Source organism: Cygnus olor, chromosome 11 (genome assembly GCF_009769625.2).
Source record: "Cygnus olor isolate bCygOlo1 chromosome 11, bCygOlo1.pri.v2, whole genome shotgun sequence".
NCBI lineage: Eukaryota > Metazoa > Chordata > Aves > Anseriformes > Anatidae > Cygnus > Cygnus olor.
This window is the reverse complement of record NC_049179.1, coordinates 13,358,276-13,371,931: the sequence shown is the minus strand read 5'-3', so window position 1 is coordinate 13,371,931 and position 13,656 is coordinate 13,358,276. Positions and strand designations below refer to the sequence as shown.

The window sequence follows — 13,656 nt, the reverse complement described above, 5'->3', positions numbered from 1 at the left end:
TGAAATGCTGTTTCAGGGATGTATTTTGTGTGTGTCAAATGAACTTGCTTTCAGTTTGAAGTTCAAATCTATAAAAGAGGAGTCTGGACACTTAATCATACTCTAATGTTCTTAACAATCTAGTTTCGATTAAAAACTCACTGCCTCTGAGCACAAAGTGAAATGCTGTAGATTGATATAGACAGATGAGCTTCTTTCTATATCCAGAGAGCAATAAGATAACCACTACCTTCATTTAAAAATGAATTGTCCTTTTATACTTACAGTTCTTTCAGCAGAAAATCAATACTTTATTTCAGTAACTCTGGCTTCTATGAGCATGACTTCTCCTATGTACCTGTAGCACACAGGCAGGTTTAATCTGTTTTAACCCACTATTTGTTGGGTTTAAAAAATTTGCTGTAGTTTTTTTATTGTTTTAAGTACTGGCTTCAAATCTTTACACTCAGCTTAGTTTACGCAAGCTCATTCAATCTAGCCCCCTTGGTTATGGTCAGGCAATAAATAATCTTCCCTCAATAAACTTGCTTTTAGCCAGTCATAAATTACTCGGTGTCAGTACACCCTCTGAAGACTAAAGACATCATTTACTGGTGCCCAAAAAGTTGAAAACAAATAAACACATAAATCAATCTGAAGAAAGTGTTAAAAATTGCTGTTGCACAAATGTTTCCTTCTGGCATAACCCCGTGGTAAGTGTAACATTAATCTTCATTGAGAAAAAGATGCAACATACACTTAAAATAACTGTGGGCTGCTTATAATTTCAGAGCATCCTAAATTGAATAATCAGTTCTCACTCGAGGAGCATGCGGTATTACTTGTTAGCCGAAGAAGAAGAGAAATACTTGGGAGCGAGTTGCTTCTTAGGGCTATTGAGCTAAACGATGGATGGTTGGCCTCTGGAGAGAAAAGCTCCTCAAGTCTTCCAAAGTTCAATTGGTGTGGATAATCCTTGATTAAACTTTGCTGAAGTGAGATCCTGAGAACATTTAGGAAGCTTTATAAGACTGGAACTCTTAGTTCAGGGGTAAGAGTAGGGCAGAATCAAGGGTGCACCTTAGGGATTGTTGGCTACCGAGCACATTGGCAGGAAGAGCTAGGACTTGAGCAACGTACACTAACTAAACTAAGGCAGGTAAGCCAGGGCTGATGTTATAAAGTCTTCTTCTATTAGCTGTTATACAATCCATGAGGGAGCACTGGGTCCCCATTTCAGAGGGTTGTGTGTTTTTTTTTTTTGTTTGTTTGTTTTTACATCTCACTAGTACTGTCTTCAGCTGGCCAGGCTCTGAGCGATGTGTGAGCCAATAGTCCAGCTATTTTCCAAAAGGAAAGCAGAAAGTCCTGTGCACGGGACCCCTTCTTTGGTTCCCCATTTGTGTTTCTGCTGTGGGTGTGGGAGAGCTGCTTTGATTTTGTAACATGGTTTGCCCCATCCTTGTTCCTGAAGTATTCAATTCCAGCCAGGAGGGCTGTTGGGAGCATTCATCAGGCATTGGAAATCCTTTAGTAGATGATTTGAAGCAATGCCTATGATATGTAAAGTTTAGATGGGCTCAAAAAGCTGCTCTGTCTGCAGCAAGTCCGTCCTTCATTCAGCATGTGTTTTGATAAGGAGTCTGAAGCTGCTTTTCTCATCACTCAGTGATATGATGCACAGTGTGTACATCCTCTCTAATCATGGTGAGTGGCAAACAGAGGAGTCGTAGAGAAACAAATGGATTTGGCCTTTAAGCCAAGGCTTGTAAGGTCTGAATAGATATTATATGAACACAGTTTAATGGACTATATGCTGTTTAAACATCATGCTGTTTAAATCGTATGGACAGAGACAAACATGCCTGTTGTTCTTGTCAGTTACTTTATAAATTAAACTGTGGCTGTTCCCCAGGAGAATCATAAGCATAGCCATGTGGAAATTTTTCATTGCAGCAAAGCTGACAGGGAGGAAAAAGGAGAAGCATTACTTTTTTCCGCTATTGATCTGATGATATTTTCACAAAAACAAGCTGCACTTTGAGGTGGAATAGCAGCTCCTTTTTGCTTGAATATTCATTTACCTTGTGGTGGAGATGTCCAGTATTCTCTAACTTGCAGAATATTTCTCAGATATCTTTTGACCTTTCATCTTCAAAAGCGACATGACTGGCTCAGACTGAGGCAGCATCAATATTTTGATATGAGGAAAAGTACTGTGGATGAAAGCTTACAAAAATAACTGGGTTACTCGTGTATAACTGTTACTGACATTGGCATGAAGAAATCATGAAGCACTGCTTCATGGCTGAACATCTTATTTAAAATGAAAAGCTAAATTCCCACTGATGAAAGAAACTCCTGGTTCAGGAAGGCATTCATTTAACAATACACACTCAAAACTGAGTTACAGCTACCTTTGCTACAGTAAAAGATAGGAGTTCAGTGTATGCAAGTACTCATCAATCCAAATATACGATGTCTGTATTAAAAAGATTCTGAATCAGTTTTCTCAGATACTTAGAAATTTGAGGGGATATGATTAAAAATAACCATAGGAATGAACAGAGCTTAAAGTCCAGAGTTCTGTGTTCTGGTTGAAAAGAAAACAAAATTATAAAGTTTTACACTGGGCTCCCATGAAAGATACTGCTCTTCTCTGTTCCTTTTTAGAACTGCTTAAGTCCACAGAAGACAAATTACTGTGATATTTCTCTTTTTGTGGTGATATCAGAGGCACAATGCCAGCTGAACTACATATTATCTTAACCTGGAGAAAAAAAAAAAAGGTTTTGCAAAGGAAACTTAAAGAGAGAAGGAATAAGCTATGGAATTTAGAGATGCTCCTGATAGTAATACAGATCTGAATGCAAATCAGGAAATATTGTTATATATTTTTCAGCATGTGTTGCCAGGTCACTGAACAAAAATTGACCTACAGAAGAAACTGTCCAAAAGCCAGAAATTTGTTGAGTAAGGAGAAAATATCTCTAAGGAGAAACCTTGGAAAACATTGGCAAAAACACCCCTACTTAAACAGATTTCTCTCTTTTCACCGGTATGAGGAATTGGAGAAAACAATCACAGGATCTGAAACAAGAAGGTAGGGCCCCAGGTGTTCTGAGGAGAGTTTGGGTTAGGGCTGGTTCAGGAGCAGAGCTCAGTGCTATGGGAGGCATCAAGAAGCTCAGTGCTACTCACCCTCTCCAGTTGGAAAGGCAGACTTGTTGCAGCATGTCAGCCAATTCTTGTTATAATTTGCCAACAGGAGAATTAGTAATATCATTACTAGTTTTTCCATGTTTTCTCTTCTCAAGAGAACTTTTTTTTTTTTTTAAACTGTAAGAACTGGGAGAATGAGCATTGGCCCATTTTCAGAGGCGCTGAGTGCCTGGAGCACCCTCTGCAATCAGTGCAAACAAACAGTTCAACATCCTAATCTTCCACTTTTCAGCCCCCTTTTTTGTACAGTTCCATCTGTGAATACTGCACAAAACCTTTCTGATGAGGATCCAGTTGGCATCCAGATAGATTATTTTTTCAACTGTCTCCCAGTGGGGATGGATTGCCTTTTCCTTCAGAGAGGCCAGATGATTTTTATTACAAATGAACCAAAACCTTGAGGCAGGACATGCATTACATTTCCATGGCAGCACTGGCAGGAGTGAAAGATCCTGATAAGAGTTTAAGGATAATTGAACTCTAGTCTCCAGCTCTGCAGGTACATGACAAATATAGCAGCTTCCAAATTCTGTGCGTCACTAAGTGAGGCTGGGTAAGAGGATAAATGGCCTATTGCTTAGGAGAGCAAGGATCAGTCAGGGTCCTGAGTCTGTCCCAGCAGTTTATGGTCTCTGTCTGTTGTCCTTCATAGGATGTGTGGGCTGTATCTGTGCTAGTAAATCAAATATGCCCAAGACTGTTTTTTGGCATTGAGGCTGGCTGGCAAAGGGCAGATCATGCAAATATTGTTAAAGTTACTTGACTTCTGAGACAGGTCATTATGTTACTGGGGTTACACAGAGCAAGAGGAAAACAAACTTCTATACTTTCAGTATCTTTTAGTTGCAGAGCATGTTTGAGATGTGCCAGGTGGATGGAAATAGAATACAGTTTGTATTTAATCAAAGGCAGACCAGTCAAAAATGATCTCTGAGAATGGTAAAGCTATTAAGCGTTTTCTGAATGGCCTTTGGTGGCATGAGGTGGGTCGAATACTGATTTAGTGCCCACCAGAACAGAGCAGAAGGACACTGAAGACTGGCTGGGTGGTGTAAAGCCACACAATGACTTGTACCACGCTCTTCATGCATGTTTCTGGGACGTGCTCCATTGATCACCTCAAAGCCTGCAGCTCTCAAGCACTCAAGCCCCTGGGGGCTGCTGCAAGCTAGGCTGGGATACAGCTTCCCTGAAGCTGCTCTGACCTCTGCTAGTGATGGTATTGGCCACAGCTTTGTGGTTGGTGTTGTTGGGCATGGTTAATGCCATCTCACTCCTTCCCTCTCATCCAAACCTATACTGATGGCATTACCAAGTGCAGCCCATGGCCTGAGTTTTATCCTGTTTCTGCTTTCCTTTTCCTTATTACGCTCTTTCTAAGTACACGTGCAGCCATTTCATCAAATCGAGAAAGATCCTTTCCTCAGCTGGAAGCTCATTGACTATTCTGTAAGACTTGTAGTCAGAGGCACTCTTTAGTTAAGATTGTACCAAAGGAGCTTTGATTCCAGCCATGTATTACAGCCTGATGTTGTTTTCTTTGTCACTTCAGTAGGTTATTGGAAGTGTAGTCCTTGATTAAAAAGATGGCGTGCAATTACATTCCATCTCCACATCTTCAGCTACATCAGTAGCTTGTCAGTGGGTCATTGGGAATCAGATTGCCAGAACCTTTGTACCTGTTCAATTTATAACAGGCTGGTTTTCTGGCACAGCATCTGACAATGCTATAGAGCCAATACCTTATTAATGCGCCATTAGCCGCAAGGAACATTTTCAAGCGAACCTAATGTACAGCAAGCAACAAGGGCTTGCCTGAACTGACTCAGCAGTTTGAAGGTCTTTTCCTCTTTGCAGGGATCACACTAACTTCTGAGTGTGCTTGAATGTCTCAAAACTAATTCTGGTGAAAACTTGCATCTATCCACCTTCCTTATTTCGGTTTCTGGTGGACTGAGATCGTAATTTGAAAGCAAGTTACTGGGCTAAGGAATAAACACCTTCCATTAAGGACTTCTCTTTAAAACACCTAAAATGGTCAAAGGGATTATCAGCTGGTTTGCAAGTCCCTGGAGAAGATGGGACTATTCAGTTTAGGAAGGTTTTTAAAAGGTTTTAAAATTATATTAAAGGTTTTTCAGAACTCTGTGATCCAACTTCAGTTTCGATCTCTATCTTCTTAAGTTAGATAGCACTAATACTTCTAAAACCAGGCACTGTTCTTTGCTTCTAGGTTAACTATCTGTTTTTACACACACATACAGCACAATATTGAGATTCCTCAAAAGCTTTTCATGCATGAAAGGGAACTTAGCTCAAACAGCTCTGTCCCATCAATAATCAGGTGAGATGTGTACCAGTGGGTCTCGGCCAGCCCCCTGGCTGGTATTTGCCTGTTTATTGTCACAGGCTCATTTCACATCTGTGCTCTTGGAGGTTTAGTTAATTGCAAGCGCAGGCAGTAGGGGCTAGTTGCAGAATATGACTTTTGGAGAGAAACAACCGTGCATCCAACTGATAGACATTACATCCCCAAATCAGAACATCCTGAAAAAGATACAATTACCTTTCTCTGATCCCCATCTCTCCAGGCATGTAGCTCAGTACAGAGCATCCAGCCAAGGATGTTTTAAACGCTGCAGGGACCAAGTTTTGATGATACCATTAGGATTAGCTAAATTTTCCTGCCTTGTTTGGTGTGCTTCCATGCTAAGATCTGTGCTAGGGCAGGAGCCAACTGGACTGCAGTCATTCCTCATTTAAAAAACTAGCTTTTTCTAAGGTAAATTTTAATGTATGTGCAAATACAGATCTGAAATTGTTTTTGGATGAGCTGTTCTTTCCTTCCCCTTGGACTGTTTTCCCTGCAAGGTCTTCTAGATGATCCCAGCACTGTGCGTTTTGGTAAGGAATGACTCCAGATCTCTCACAGTTTCAATATGCACCAGCTGAGTCCAGGAGCATCTAGAAGGACAGCACACTGGCCTAAAACCAGTGCCAGCTTTTCAGTTGCTCAGCTGCAGTTCTGATGATGTTATTCCATCAGTGCCGGATTCAGAAGTGACTCCTATTCTTGTGTCAGCCACAGTCAGATTTCCTAAAACGGGGTTTTGACTGAGGAGGGGCAAGAGTCAAGTGCAGGAAAGAGCCTTTGTAACTCCATCATGGTTCAACATGTCTTCTCTTAGGAGGTGAACAAGGGCAACTGGTTCTTATCAGTTTTGCAGTATTTCTGACAGTAGCTGATTCATAAAAATAATAAAACTCATGATCTCCCCTGTCACTGCAGATTAATGTTAAGAATTATCAGATCCCAATGCCTGGGGGAAAAAATACTTTATCTTTACTAAAAAGGTGTGATTTTTATCTACTTTTGTTCTGTATTGATAAAAAATGAGACCCCTGCAAACGATCTTAAAGAAGAGGGAAGAGAATAGGCAGACCTCACACTATCATTAAGGGGTGGATAGGTGTAATAAGAACGCACCGAGAACGTGTCTATGTTCACAATTACCATCCAAAGGCAAGTATTAATAACTAAAGCTAATATATTAAGCAAGATACAAGGAAGCTCCTTGAATATCAGAAACCTCCACCGTTGCACCACGGTTTTTAATTCAGTGCTGTGCTTTCTATTAAAGCCTGCTCTGCAAATTGAACTTTGCAAACTGAGATTTAGCCAAACATTCTCTATTTGTTTACAAACTGCACCCATGGTTTTTCAGGGGCTGGGGGAGACAGCAATGGAAAATAGCCTCATACTGCCATAAAAATTAGTTTTTGTATACACCAAGCCTCAGAGTAGGAAAGACGCATGTTGGCTTGTTGCTCAAGAAGACAGAGTGTGGGAAGGAGGTTAGAGAACCTGCTCATAAGCATTCTGACGCATGTAAAGTTACCAAGGTCAGTCACCCTGTGCTGATATGCTCAGTAAATAATGGGACTCATATGTGAAAGCTGCCCAGGGCATCTTTCCTGGGTTGAATGAACATTGTAACTGCAAACCTTTCAAAAGCAGAGAGATGTACAGCACTAAGCTAGAAAATAGGACATTATTGTCATGTTAAAATATAATCTGCACATCGCACCCTTCTTTGAATGACTCTTCCCTAGCAGAGAATAATGTTTGGCTTGCATTTACTTGACTGTGAGCACCCTTGAATTATATTAGATCTGTAAACACTGGGCTGGTAGTGGGCAGGTTGATTTCTAGAGAAATTCTCTTTCTAATAAAATGCCTCATAAAAACTGCACTGACTTCCGACAGATTGTGGGCAGGTAGAAACTTCTTATTGCTTCACTTTAACTTAGTTTTTTTGGACTTACCTGTGCTTGACGAATATCTTTCTGTCAAGTGTCCCTCACCAGCAGGAATATTAAGAGTAATTATTTTCTGAGACATATGGCAGTGATCAGGTATTACTCACATGAACACCTGGTCAGTGAGGTTTGAGGAAAGGGAGGCTCAATGTGATATTCAGCGTGACTAAAGCCCGTGTCTCCAAGATGCTTATCTGAAATCAGTGGGCCATAAAGGCTGACAGCCTACACTTGGCATTTCCCATATTAAGCAGCGATATGACAAGCACCATTTCCAAGGCCTCCATAAAACCTAAGGTGGGTCTGAGAGCTAAGCAGTTTCAGTAAACACTGCTGAACTTCGTCTTTGAAGAAAGCCTTTCTGCCAGAAAGGATGCTGTAAGTGGAACACTGCATTCCCAAAACAAATTCCCCTTGGTATCACCTCCCCTCACCTGCCAACTAATAAAACTCTTTTCCTTCCAAAGGAAGTCCAAGTGGAGTTTTGACTTTGCAAAAAGAAGTGCCAGTAATTATCTGAGAGTCAGTATGGCCAGTTCTACTGATATGCAGTTTTTAGTAGGAAGTATTGGCAAGCTACAGTAACAGCATAAAACCCTAAGGTAGGTAGCAGCTTTGACAACAAAGAACGGTGTTCTAACTGTCCCCTCAGCATCTACTGGAAGAGTAGTTTGAAGTGACAACTCTTTGCAGTGGCCTCAAGTCCTGGTAGGCTGTTTTGTCCCAACTTACAACCTCTCTAAACCTAGGAAGTAGCCTCCCAAATGCCACACTGTTTGGTTTTGGTTGGTTGGTTTTTTCTTTCTTTCTTTTTTTTTTTCTTGGTGACCTACTGCAGTGGATAGCAATTAAAGCATTTGCCAGGTTTCTAATGAATATAACCTTGAAGCTATATTAGCAGTCTAATGGCGAAACGCAGCTGGCCTATCCGTATCTCTCTATCAAATGACAATGCAAGTGCAGTGTTTAGGAACAAATACATATCTGCTTGTAAGAAACTGGGGACATCCTTACTACAAACCACTCTAGTACATGTATCAGCCAGTTTATCAGAAAGGACTCCCCTCATCTTTCTGCCTGAGGTCTACTGGCATCACAATTATGATAGCAAGCTCCTTGCATCAGTGTCATTTACTTTGCTTTTGTTTGCTGTTTTGTCCTAAATTTCAGATGTGGTTTGTTGGTTGCTGAAACTATGTACGGAGACATTTCAGTTGCTGAGGTGATTTCAAAGCATAACTTGCTCCTCCTGCAAATTTGCTTCTTGCAGTGAAAGTCTGATCATTTGCTATTTATTTACATTTAGAAAAATTCCTTCACAGTGCACTTCTACATTCACCCTTGTCGCTCTTCCCCCAGTATGTTGGACAACTCACAGTTTCAAAGATCTGCTCTGCTACAGAAAGTGACTCTAAAAACTTTCCTTTTTTTTTTTCAATGTTAATATATTTATTTATTTATTTATTTATTCATTTATTTAAGCTTCAGAAGCTTTTCTAGCCCTGCAAAGCTTAGCCTGGGAACTGGATCTAGGTTCTTTTCTACCTCATGAATCACCACCCTGAGAATGAACTTGGAACAGGCTGATAATTCAGGAGCCAGGAGCCATCCCTGCTCCCACCACGCACCCTGGCCTTACAGACGGCAGTGCTGCGCTGCTATGGGATACAAAAAGCTTACTGAATCTGCTCGTCAGTGAGCAGCTGGGACTTTGAATGCAGATGAGAAGTAGGCTTAATTCACTTGAGTATAAAGGGGTCAATAGAGAATGAACATTATTTTCCTGTCCATAATTGCATTTTAAATGCATAATAAGACTACAGTAACTAAAGGGTCCAACTGTTCTTAATTGATTAAAATAGATTCTGAAAACAGTTTCTATTAAGGACTTAGCACAATGCTATAGCATGGAATCAGGATGGGTTTGCGGTTAACTGGCTCTCTTCACTGGGTCAAGCAGTATGGAAATAGAAGTGGTTTTTCACAAGTCAGACGTTGTCACTCGGTTCCAACAGCCACCTACCTCTGCCCTGCTAAACTCAACAGTGGGGCAACAGCAACATATCTGGGTCTTTTAGAATCAAAAACCCAACTCTTTCCCATGTGAGCAGAAGGAATGTTTTCCAGTGCTTATACAAAGTTAAGCTGCTAGAAAGAGGTACAGGGTAGAGGTCAGACGTGAGTTGAGGGTACTGTGCCCTGCTGCTTTTTCCTTTTTCTTTTCCCTCTACTGTGATGCCAGATCTCTGGTATAACAGTCAGTGTTGTTTCTCCTCTGTCAGAAAGGTTAAAAAACTTCCACCTTAATAGCCCAGGGCAGGTTTGGTAGTGACCACAAGGGTAATTATATTGGCAAACTTCAGGGGGCCTGCTGGAAAGGGAAGAATGATGGATAGTTTTAGATGGACAGGTGGAAAAATCATTTATACTGAGTCAGTATGAGAAAGGCCAAATCCAACTGTATCCTGGTAAATAGTCCATTGCAATATAGAAGCATGTAGACAGGAATTGAGATTTTTCTCTGTGGGATCTTCAAACCCGGGACTCCAGCTGTTCTGATAACACGTTGGTTTATATTTCATTTGTCAGATATGGCCAAAAAAAGAAGTTAATATCTCACCTGTAAGATGAGACAGTAAAATCAAGACTGTTTTCTCTGCCTAAGCATGGAAAATTCTAGGACAAGTAGTTTTCTGTAGGGTCCTAGAATGAAAATATTATTTATCTTACCCTTGTCTAGAATGAAGGCGTTTATTCTCCAGCCAAAGAATGAGAAGTGTACTTCTGAAGTACCTTGAAGTTGGCTGCAGTACAGGTAGCTCAGTATTAATAAATGAACAAAATATATATTATAATAATCTCAGCAATACCAGCTTGGTGTTTTATCCCACCACCTTTAAGCAGACTAAATAAAGCATTGCCTTAAATAATTTTCCATGAAGTAGCATGGCAACTGCTCCAGTTTACTGGCATTCATGCAGACAACAGAATCCTGGCAAAAATTTAACATACACATTTGAAAGGCAGCAACTCTGGATTTTGTCTTTTAATTGCAGAGCATTAAATCATACAATCTGTCTAGCTCTAGGCTCTCTGTCTGAGCCGTGTCTTATGTTAACCTGTTGTCAAAATAAATTTGATTTGTAACTGTACAAAAATCAGAGTGATAATTTAATTTTAGGTGGTTTCTCTGAACTATTTGAAACAATTTTTTCATGTAAGGGCTTCAGTACATGCATAACAATTATATGCACTTACAGCAGCCCTGAGAAGTGAAGTGTAAGGCCAACATACCTAATTTCACTTAGGTTCTTAAATCCTAAATTCTCATTGACTTTAATGAGAACAGAGGTGCTCAGGCACGATTTAGGAGCCAATCTATTCCTGTGCCTTTGACTTTTAACCTAAGTCCAAATAATACTGTCAGACTTAAATGCATCCTCTAAGTATTTGCTTGGTTTACTGGATGACACCAAGACTAGTCTGTACACAGCAGTCTTTGTATTGGATCCAGTACTTCTTTTTCCAATCTCCACCTCCACTGTTGAATGGCAAAGCAGGAAATTGAAGCATTGCAGGAAACTTCCAACTTTAAAAATTAATACATTTATCTGAAGTCTTCTCTGGCATTCAAATCACTTCCTCATATCTCAAGAAACAGTAGCTATCTTTCCTGTAGGTCAGTGTGTACACATAAATTTAAATCCATGTGACAAGGGATATCAGATTTATTTATTTTCAGCTCAATCATAAATTCATGCTGACAAGGCAGTTTTGAAAAAAAAAGACTAGAAATAGATGCTTAGTAAATTTATACAAAGCCTTTGACAACATAAGTGCTTTAGAATAACATTCAAACAGCTGGTAAAATGGAAGTTCGTCATCCTGAGTATTACATGGAAGGAAGGTCAGACTAATTAATTAAGCAAATATAGAGAAAGCCTGACCTAGCAGTCATTAGAAACTAAAATCAATGGGAATTTGTCTTGCAGAAAAAAAACATTACTGCTTACAAAACCATTAAAGAACTCTGGACTTGGACCAAGTAGATAGAAATCTTTTTGGAATGCTTTTCTTCCTAATACAGGAATTCTTCCTAACTCCTTTAAAGAGCATTTCATTTATTTTATTATATATATATCATATATATATATATATATCATTTATTTATTAGCATTTCATCAAATACCGGACTTTTCCATTTTGTAACTGAAGAGTAAATCCTACCCCATGCTTACTGGGACCGCAACTTCACATAACCATTTAAGTAGCATTTGCCCCAAACTGCAGCTATTTTTTCAATGCCTTATCTTATTACATGTCTATGAAAGCAAAATTTTATGTATCAAATTGGGAACTTTGTAATAAGCCTGTGGCTAGAGTTCTAACAACTAGATTCACGTTCCATTTTAAGTTTCTAACTGCAGTAACATTTATAAATGACAAAAACAGCCTTAGCTCTTAGGATCAGCCTAAATTCTTGAATGGCAGATCTGTCATTGTCAGGACTCAGCTGACAGTACAAGCAGACCCCTGGGAATCATCCTTTAAAAACCTGGAGGTCCATAATCATATTTGGAAGGTATACAGTAAGTAGAAACAGTAACAATGGACTTGCATATCGTCAGCCTTATTCTGTATCTCTGAGACGTAACTTCCAGTTTCAATCTTGTAGGATCTTGTCTATAGTGCCTCTGAACTGCTTTCAAGAATGGTAGCAGTCATCTCCATGCTGGTTGAAGAGTATAGCATCTCTCTGTTATTGTTCATTGTATTGCATCCTGCTTTTAAATCAGTGAAGGATCCTTCTCATTTTATTTACCAGGACACAATATTGGTAGCTGTTGTTGGATGGTTTGAGTTCTCCTCTTTTAAGAAGAGAAAGTATTTAGCTCTCAAATTCATTTGCTTATATGCTAAAATTTGCGGGACTATTTTTAGATAGAGTGCACCAAGTGCTGCACAGATAATACAATAACAGGTACAGTCTAGGACTGTTCCAGTGGAAGCACTGAATATTAATTGGAAGTAAAACATGGTAGTTCCTTATGGCTTACAGCACTGACGTGGTTTGGCTACGGAGAAATTCACCTTCCACAGCACTGTGTGTTTTGGTATGTTTCCTATGCATTCTGCTTCAGTAGTTCATTTTCTGTTATTTTGATTTTATGCTCGCATAAAACTATGGTAACACGGCATTATACAGACTTCATAACCTCAAGGAATTATTTGGGACACAGTGAACTAGGCATAATTCTGTTCTCATTTATCCCCGTAAACAGCAAAGTCCATAAATCATCTTCCATCTAGTTTGACATACACTGGCAGTCAGGAAAATGTTATGCAGAGCTCTCCATCTTGCAAATGTAGGCTGTGGTGCCAGTTAATACAGCAATGCTAAGGCTTGCTTCCAGGCAGCGAGCAGGGAAGCCACAAGAGTAAATACTCTTGACTCCTCTTTCCTTTCCTATTTTTTTTCTGTATACAAAAAACAACAACAACAACAAAACAATGCCAGCACATATCACAAAGAGCATGTATTTATGGATTGACCTTTACTTTAGAAACGTCCTTTTCCACATCTCTCACACTCTGAGCTTGGTGAATTTTATTAAATCCTGTTTTAAAATATGTTAAAACTGATCTCTGTAGGACTAAATCCCTTCACTTTTAAAAAGAAAGTTCCTCTTTATGGGTTTGACTTTGACCTAAGTGATTCTCCGTTCTGCCTGGAAATATTTACTGGTATACAAAGTGTCTAAAAATGTAGTGTTCTGACCTTGTAAGGATTTGTGGTTACTTTGCACACATGTAGATGGCAAGCTGAGAGTCAGCAGGCAAACAGGGGCTTTGATGGGCTCTGTAGACAAACCCATAGACTGAAATCTTCAGCGGTGGCCTTAAATTTCTTGCCTTAGACTCACCAGGTCAGTCTGTGGTATCTCCGCAGAGAGACATATCTGCTCTGGTCCTTGGTCCTGTGCTTCAGCAGCACAAGCTTTTGCTCTCCTGCCACCATGAGCTCTCCCATAGTATCTCATTTGCAATGCACAGTGAAACAAACTGCCTCCCCTTCCAACACTCAAATTTTAAACCACAAACTATAATGTTTAGCTGTTAATAAGGCAAATGAGG

The 13,656-nt window shown here is 39.8% G+C and overlaps 1 protein-coding gene and 1 long non-coding RNA gene across 4 annotated transcripts in view; one reads left to right on the top strand and one right to left on the bottom strand.

The window, feature by feature from the left end:
- The window catches only part of CTXND1 (cortexin domain containing 1), a 36,920-nt gene that overhangs the window by 9,055 nt on the left and 14,209 nt on the right, over positions 1 to 13,656 (bottom strand). For 2 of the 3 annotated variants that reach the window (XM_040569472.1, XM_040569473.1), the window contains exon 2: positions 2,064 to 2,208. The exons of the other annotated variant lie outside the window; for it this stretch is intronic. The gene's annotated coding sequence lies outside the window, so the exon portion shown is untranslated. The remainder of the gene's footprint in view (positions 1 to 2,063; positions 2,209 to 13,656) is intronic. 3 annotated transcript variants of the gene reach the window in all.
- Positions 1 to 13,656, top strand: part of LOC121075823 — a 35,094-nt gene that overhangs the window by 12,303 nt on the left and 9,135 nt on the right. The window lies entirely within an intron of this gene.